General features: G+C 44.2%; 2 non-coding genes across 2 annotated transcripts; both read right to left on the reverse strand.

The window, feature by feature from the left end:
• Positions 1-492: 492 nt before the first annotated feature.
• Positions 493-565, reverse strand: TRNAK-UUU (transfer RNA lysine (anticodon UUU)). The gene has a single exon. It is a non-coding gene; the product is annotated as a tRNA-Lys (tRNA).
• Positions 566-7,759: 7,194 nt separating this feature from the next.
• Positions 7,760-7,832, reverse strand: TRNAK-UUU (transfer RNA lysine (anticodon UUU)). The gene has a single exon. It is a non-coding gene; the product is annotated as a tRNA-Lys (tRNA).
• Between the last annotated feature and the right edge of the window lie 601 nt (positions 7,833-8,433).

An 8,433-nucleotide genomic window follows, 5' to 3' on the forward strand; every position in this document is an offset into this window, starting at 1 on the left:
TTTTTATTTTAAATGATAGTTTACGCTTTGAAATTTGGAAAATTGCCAGAATCCTAGTTTTCCTGCAACTATCAATTCCACGACCATGTGTTCTTTAAGATGTTAGAAAAAATGCGGCATTAGCGGGGTTGCTTGCGACAAGACGAGTTGGTTGACGTTGTCTTAGAAAGACAGCTTGAACCAGCTCTTGAAGGAGACGAAGAAACGGCGAATAGGAAGGCGCAGCTGTGTGCGGCCACAGAGAAGGCAAAGTACGACGGCAGGTTCTACTTTTCTGCCCGTCTTGCCTTCATCTATATAAATGATACATTCAAACTGGCTCCGCAAAGAAGCAGCCTCAGCACAGGGTATTCCATCGTGCACAATAATAAGCAAGCTCGTATTTACAGGCTCTGACCTTCAACAACGATAACGTTCATTAGGTTTTCTTGAAAGGTTTCAGTAATAGCGGTGAAACAAAAGAAATGGTATTAGAGTAAAAAAAAGTGCACACGCCCGAACGGGGGCTCGAACCCCGGACCGTTAGGTTAAAAGCCTAACGCTCTACCGACTGAGCTATCCGGGCGCATTTGCTTTTTTTCTTTATTTTCGAGATTGACATGAAAACAATAAGAACACTTCAGCTACACTTGAGCTGATACGGGTGAAGTTAAAATTTCTAAAGTTTCACTAGATCATCTAATAGTCTTACCCACTGGGGTGGGTCACGCTGCGCCTGGTAACATTCCCGCATATAAACAGCACTTTCAACAAAGTTCTCACGTGTACTACGAGTGTTTATATCCGCATGCCTTACTTGCATTCGCGTTCTCCACAAGCTGTGGAGGCCAAGAAGCATTAATAAGTCATAGTGTGCCTCTTTGCGATCAACTGGTAGAAATCTGATACCATAAGGGTCCAGTGGTAGTTCTTTCTTGATGGTTCTCTGCAGGGCATCCCAGAAAAATACGGCGTCCCAGCAGTCTAGGAAAACATCTTCAATTGTCTCCGGCTGCTTACATAACAGGCAATTTGTTGTCCATGGGACAAAGATTCCTTTTTCCTGAAGCCAGGTTTTAACGGGTAGTGTGTTAGACTGCAATTTGAAAAAGAATGTTTTCACTGTCGGCCGGACCGGCATCTCTTTCACCCGTTTTAAAATATCCTGCCCTGGGCCTCCACGGTAAGGTGCACGATACAAAGGTGGCGGCAGCATAATATCAACCAGATCCTTATACAGCTTATTTTTGGGAACGTTATACAGGTATTCTAGTGAAAAACGCACTTCCAACAACCTAAAGGAAAGGACAATCTCACGCAAATATCCGTTTACAGCCCCACACATGTTTTAACACGATGACACTATGATTCCGGGGAGCAGCCTTTGCAACCGCATTTGCATAACAGTTCTCAAAAATATGTCATTTTGATCACGAAGGAAAATAAAGCGCGACACCACTTGACGCAAAAACAAATGAACCAGTCCAACGCCACCGCTTTTGACTGAAATAGACAAGTTTGTTCGCCTGGTTTTCTCCCAGGTCGACGCCCAAAAAAAACTGCAAACACTCGATGGATTTTTTGAATATTGCTGCGCGACGCACAGAACACATTCATCACGTACCATATCTTAGAAATCAAGAAAACATTGCACACAAAGGCACGTGAAAAGATTGACAGCTGCCTTCCTTGCCACGCGTCCGCTTTCTCTCTTGCCTTTAAAGTCTCTTCGTTCCAGTGTGTGCTGAGATCGCGATGAGACTTTTTAGGGGCACCCCAAGGTACCGCGTCGGTAAGTCAGTCCATTGCAGTCGAGAAAAAAAATCTGGTGAAACATCCCATTCCCCATGCCAATATCCGGAGCTTTTTTCCCAGTTTACCTGACATCCAGTTTGGTCGCAGAACTTTTCGACCGCATTCGTAGCTTCACGAATGCTGTCTCTGTTTGTGCAGAATACCGCTATGTCGTCCGCGTATGCAAGGATTTTCACTTCGGCTGCCTGAAGCTTGAATCCAGAAATGCAGTCACTGTTAAGAATGGCCAAGCACAACGGCTCGAGATATACTGAAAAAAGCAGGGCAGAGAGCGGGCATCCTTGTCTCACCGACGAGCGTACTATGAGGCTGTTGGTAAGTTCGCCGTTAACTATAATTCGCGTCGTACAATTTGCGTAAGCCATTTTTACCCCTTCTACTATTACGCTAACCATGTTGGTATGCTCTAGAATGGAGAAAAGAATGCCATGAGAAACACGGTCGAAAAGTTTTGCTAAATCTAGCTGCATCATAGCTACTTGACTGCCAAGCGCGTCAACGCATTCTAATACGCTTCGTGCAACATGTATATTTGTGTCAATGCTGCGACCTTTGATGCCACAGGTTTGATGCGGCCCAACTAACTTGGCGATTAAACTTTGCAATCTGCTGGCTAAAATCTTCATGAACACCTTGTAATCCACATTTGTGAGGCTAATTGGTCTATAGGACTCCACCAACATACGTTGCTCCGTGTCATCAGTCTTGGGAATTAAAACAATGTGGGAGGTAGTAAAAGACAATGGAACTTGATTATTTTCATAAGCTTCTGTTAATACTCTGAGCATCAGTTGAGCGACGTAGTGTTTGAATGTTTTGAAGAATATAGCACTCAACCCATCTGGCCCAGGGGCTTTCCCAGATGGTAGGTCGTCTATTGCATTTTCTATCTCCTGCAAGGTAATTGGCAGCTCTAGGCGCTGCTTGATTTCATCGTCAAGTGTTGGCATCAATTGTAAGAAGTTTACATGAAAACCTTCTACAGTCTGGCGCTTGTTACTAAAACGTTCTGTGAAGTGATCCACAAAGGCGTTCTGAATATCTCCTGGATCGCTGGTAACTGCGTCTCCGTATCTTATCTTTCTGATTTCTCTCTGGGAAGCGTACCGTTTTTCGTCCGCGAGCGCTCGCTTTGTAGGCGTTTCGCCTGCCCACAATCGACTCTTCGTCGATCATCTTCAAGATGATCCGGCAGCGGCGATGTGTCTGTGTTCGAAAAAAAAAATCGGGGTTGCTCCTCCGACGTGCTTCCAATCGCCACCGGACGTTTCTTTGGGAAGCCGCATGGTCATGCGGACGATGCGGAGCGTCCACCGACGTAAGCCACAGCGACCACGGAGGTAGGAACGCCACAGCCAGAAGCGTGTTTTCTCTCTCTATAACACATGGTGTTTAAGCTGGACATACCACTTCGTGTAGCCACACTGAATGTCAGAGGGCTTGGAGCAAGAAGGCGGCAGTACAAGCTTCACCGCCTCCTTTTAGACAATGATCTAGACCTGATAGCAGTCCAAGAGTCTAAGATAGAGTCAAAGGAACATGCCGGCCGCATGGTGGTTCCTTTTCAGGCAAATTTTCCTGTGTGCGTTTGCCATTCTGTAGGCGCATCTGGTGGATGCCTCTTATTTATTCGCAACACTTTGGGTATAGGCGTGGAGTCGGTTTTTTCTTGTGAAAGTGGCCGTCTTTTGGTTGTTGATTTCACCTTTTCGAAATTATGTTGGCGTGTTATTTGTGTATATGCTCCGAATATGGAAAGAAAACGTCAGAATGTTTTTGAATCCTTGGAGTCATGGTTCAAGTGCGACAAAATTTTGGTTGTTCTTGGGGACTTCAATTGCGTGTGCATGGCTGTTGACAGAGCTAAGTGCAGAAAGTTTAGAGATAAGAGTGCTGAAATGCTAAACGCATTTGTTAGTGACTACAGCTTAGAGGATATTGGCAGTGTGTTCTCCACTGGGAGCTGTCCGGAATACACGCACTTTCAGCGTGATAGTCATGCGCGATTGGACAGAGTATATGTGTCAGTTGATCTTGTTCCCTTATGCTCTAGTTATCATGTACAACCAGTGACTTTCAGTGATCATTGTCTTGTAAGTGCCACTTTTGGAAAAAAGAGCAGGAAAGCACGATTTAACTGGCACCTGTGGAAACTGAATGCCAAACTTTTGGAGGATGAAGAGTTCGTGATGAAAATTAAGACTGATTTTGAGAACATTCTTATTGCCCAACCAGTTTCTTTTGCAATAGAATGGGAAAGATTGAAAGAGCAGGTGAAGCTTAAAGCAATAGAAAGGGGCAGTGTGATTAGGTAAAAAGAGAAAGAAAAAGAAAGAACCCTGCACGCTGAACTGGAATGCTTGCTGAACATGGAAAGCACAGCTCCTGGAATGTTCACAAAAGAAATCAGAAATGTGAAATGCGAACTGGAACGCAATGACACAGAAAAATATAAAGCTACTGTTGTACGTGCAAGGTCCGAAAAATCCGGGCGCATTTGCCTGTGGTTTTTTTCCCTCAACATGGTATTCATTACAATGACGTGATATTTTATGTACATGAGCTATCTACAAACATCAAGAAAGCAGTAGCGCATAAACGCACATAAGCAAAGAAGCGCGAGAAACGAGTCAATTCGGAGCACATAGCTGTTGCATCATAACACGACACGTCTATGCAACAAATAACTGGAATAAAGGCAAAGACAACAAAGCACTAAGAGTGAGTGGCACTCCGGTTCAAACTCTTTCTGGCCATGCAGTTCGCTTAGGTGTACATTCATTCTACAGAAATGGTATTTAGCAAAAACAACAGATTCACAATGTCGGCCCATCATGCGCGTTTTCCACAGGCTGTGTAATCCAATTAAAAATAACATATCTAAGGGTTCATGATCAAATGTTAGTGCAGTGAGAAATCGTATAGTGTGCGGCGTCAAATTAAGTCTTTTTTTCACCGTCCGTTGCGTGATGTCCCAGAATTGTATTGCATCTTCACAATTAATCAAACAGTGCTCAATTAGACCGATACACCTGAAATGATCGGGCGCATTTGCCTCCGCTCATAAGCATGGTATTTACTCAAGTTCTTTTATATTTTATGTGCATGAGTTATGGACAAAGTCTTCAGCAATCAATACAAAATAAATTTAGGCATGTGCAAACACCACTTTTTTGAAACCGAATCCAATGCGAATTTTTCAGCTGCACTACCGAATGGAATACAAGTACTCTAAATAAGCACAGACTCTAACACAAACAGAAGAGTGATAGGACTCTATGGAATATAAATCGAATATTTTTACGAACATTCGCACAAAAACGATTAATCGTATGAAACAGCGAAGCTGTAGCCGGGTCGTTACACCTTACGCAGTCGCGGCTGCAGTTCTCAAACTGAGCAACACAAATATCCGCCACGGGGTACGCAACACTAAGTGAGCATTTTAATCTATGACCATCATTTCATGCGTGGAAGTAAATTAGGGTTTGCTACTGATGAAAACAATGACTTAACCAGCACCACAACTCGGTAGATCAGAGGGGCGACAGCTACGTACGAGCCTATGTGCTATGGCCTCAGCAAGCGAGAATCAAGGCAGTGTTGATAAACCTACCTGATGCCGGCCGCGTTTCCCAGTCTTGATGGAAGTATGTTTAAGTAAACAAAAAGCTCCCGCGAGAACAGACCGCACCTTTGTGCTGAAGCCTCCATCCCGCGCAGACCCAACGCGGCAGAATACTGAACGCCTGCGTCAAGCACGTAAACTATACAGAGTGACTTATTCGAACTTCGTAACAATTATTTGAAAACTATTGGGCAACATCAGAACGCATTCAGTTGAATTCGTTTCGAATAATTTTGAACACACCCTATTTAATTCGTTCAGCAAATCGAATAGGACGATATTCGATTCGTTATTTGAAAATTTCGAATGCTCACATATCTCCGAAATTTATCCCAAAACAAAACACTTCGGGGTAACAAATCACAAATTTACAAATCAGAAGAATTCCGTTGGCTTTCCGGCTAAGGATAAAACCAGGAGCGCACCAACACCCAACGCTGCACACTACGATGGTACGAGGAAGACTACAAACCACGCGACGGATTTTGGGTGTCGACGCCAATCCACGATCGAGGACTTAGTGAAAAACAGTTACAATGTTATTTCGGATCTTACAAGATACTGAGATGAATTGGTGAACTGGATTCTGCATATCACCATTCCAGTGACACGCTAGTCTTCTTGTGCGGCGGCGTCACCACCACATGACGAAGTGCTGACGGCGGCATGTGAAGACTCTCGCGGGTGCTTGTGTGCCCAGGAGCACAAACCCGCTAGGTTACAGAATTATGCCGGAAACTGTCGCCTTTAATTATTATTCATTGTGTCGCTAGTAAGCAGCAATTCCCGGTGGAACGACACGACGCTAATCCCAACACAGCGGTTCAGGCAACGAATGCGAGGTAATGATGGTACGGTCGAAATAAAGAAGACGAAATGGTCATGGGACCAACATGTAATGCGAATGAAATATAACCGATGGCCTCATCAGGTTTGGTTTGGTTTATGGGGTTTCACGTCCCAAAGCGACTCAGGCTATGAGAGACGCCGTAGTGGAGGGCTCCGGAAATTTCGACCACCTGGGGTTCTTTAATGTGCACTGACATCGCACAGTACACGGGCCTCTAGAATTTCGCCTCCACAGAAATTCGACCGCCGCGGCCGGGATCGAACCCGCGTATTTCCGGTCACCAACCGAGCACCATAATCAATGAGCCACCACGGCGACGGCCTCATCATGTGATGGATTGGATTCTAAAAACGCAAAGCGCAGGAAGTCATTTGGGTGGATGGGATTAGGACGTCTGCGAGGGTAAGTAGCCGCAGCTCAATCAGGACCCGGCTAATTGTAGGGATATGGGACTTTTCTTCCTGCAGTGGATGTAGGGATGGAGGATGACGATGAATACCAACTTCAGCTCATAAAAACCTCAAACTCAGCCTAAGCGTGGTCTTTTTTTGCACGTCGCAGAGCCTCAGAGCACTGCTATAGAGAGTACAGTGAAACCTGTAATCTCTGCCAGGGTTAGCGGACGCCCGGAAACCGGTGAATCCTCTTAACTAGTAAGCTGGTTAACTTATTTTCAATAATTGATTTCTAACTATTAGAGTTAGGCGCCAGGTTGCAATTAGATGTTTGTAGCCGGTCCTTAGTAACCGCCGTATCAGTTTTCAACCAAATATTCAAAAAATATTCAACAATAGGTTTTTAATCAAAAGTATTCACGTCAGGCATCGTTCTCGCCTTCTACATCCACACAGCCATGCTTATTGTTAAGCCAAAGAACGGTTGACGAAACTTTAATTGTTATACTACGAGTCGCAATAAATTTCAATTTTCCCATAAAAACAAAATTCCAGTGACCCGGAAAACATTTTTCGACTTGAAACCAATAATATATTTTAATTTTTGGCATTAGATCATGCTTCAAATCCTATCCTCTTACTTTTTACAGGGCACCCTTCTTTTGCACTCTCTATGACCACATCTTGCTCTTTTACGACGCTAAAAATATAGCGGCGCCGGATGAATTGCTTCTGATCTTTTACAGGGCAAATAGAACGGTGTTCACTTGGAGGGCCAGCTTGAGCCTATTCATAACGGGGGAGGTATTCGTTATAATTCACAGCGGTGTGCCGGCACAGTAAAGACACAGCAAAGTGCTGTGTTGTGCCATTCCCCTCCGTGTTCACTTCGATTTGTTTAAGGATACACCCGAGCAAGTAATCGAAGGCAGCGGCCTCGGCACAATGCATCCTGGAATCCTCCGCAGCAGTATGCGGACCCTTGTTGCACGGAATGTCTTTTTCAATGATATTGATCTTTCAAGTTATCTCCATAGTTTTCATTGATCAGGATGGGAAATATCCCCTAACGAAAGCGAAAAAAAAAACGGACGCCCGAACGGGGGCTCGAACCCCGGACCGTTAGGTTAAAAGCCTAACGCTCTACCGACTGAGCTATCCGGGCGGACGAAACCAAGGCGCCTACATAATATAGCAGTGTTAACTGGGATTAAGAAAAAAAAAAGTGGTGCTTAGTTTCAAATGTGAAATTCACTATACTTTATTTGGAATACTTTCCTTGCTTTTGTTTGTTTGTTTGTTTGTTTACTCGCTTTCTTGCTTTTTCACTTGCTTGCTTGTTTTGTTATTTGTTTGTTTGCTTGCTTGCTTCTTCTTTTGTTTGTTTGCTTCCTTGCTTGATTGCTTGCTTATTTGCTTGTTTGTTTGCTTCCTTATTTGCTTGTTCGTTTGTTTGTCTTTACAAAGATAGCTACGTGAACATTGCACTGGTAGCGAAGAGGTAAAGTTCATCCGCTTTTTGTGCACATGGCACAGGGTTCAAATCATGGTTTCAACAGAAACCATCACTGGTAAAAGCAGGCCAGTTGGCGATGGACTGGAAACAGACTTGGGATGTTGTTTGACCATAGAAAACAACCCGGAAGCGAATTGAGGGGCACAACTTTATTCCCCTGGACAGTATCCGTCAAGTTGGCAGTAAAATTCGGCTTGATTCCTTCTATTCGCTCTCCGTCCTCTGTGCCCAGAGCCTTCGTGATACAGAT

Source organism: Amblyomma mixtum, chromosome 5 (assembly GCF_055824585.1).
Source record: "Amblyomma mixtum isolate Tamu chromosome 5, ASM5582458v1, whole genome shotgun sequence".
Lineage (NCBI taxonomy): Eukaryota > Metazoa > Arthropoda > Arachnida > Ixodida > Ixodidae > Amblyomma > Amblyomma mixtum.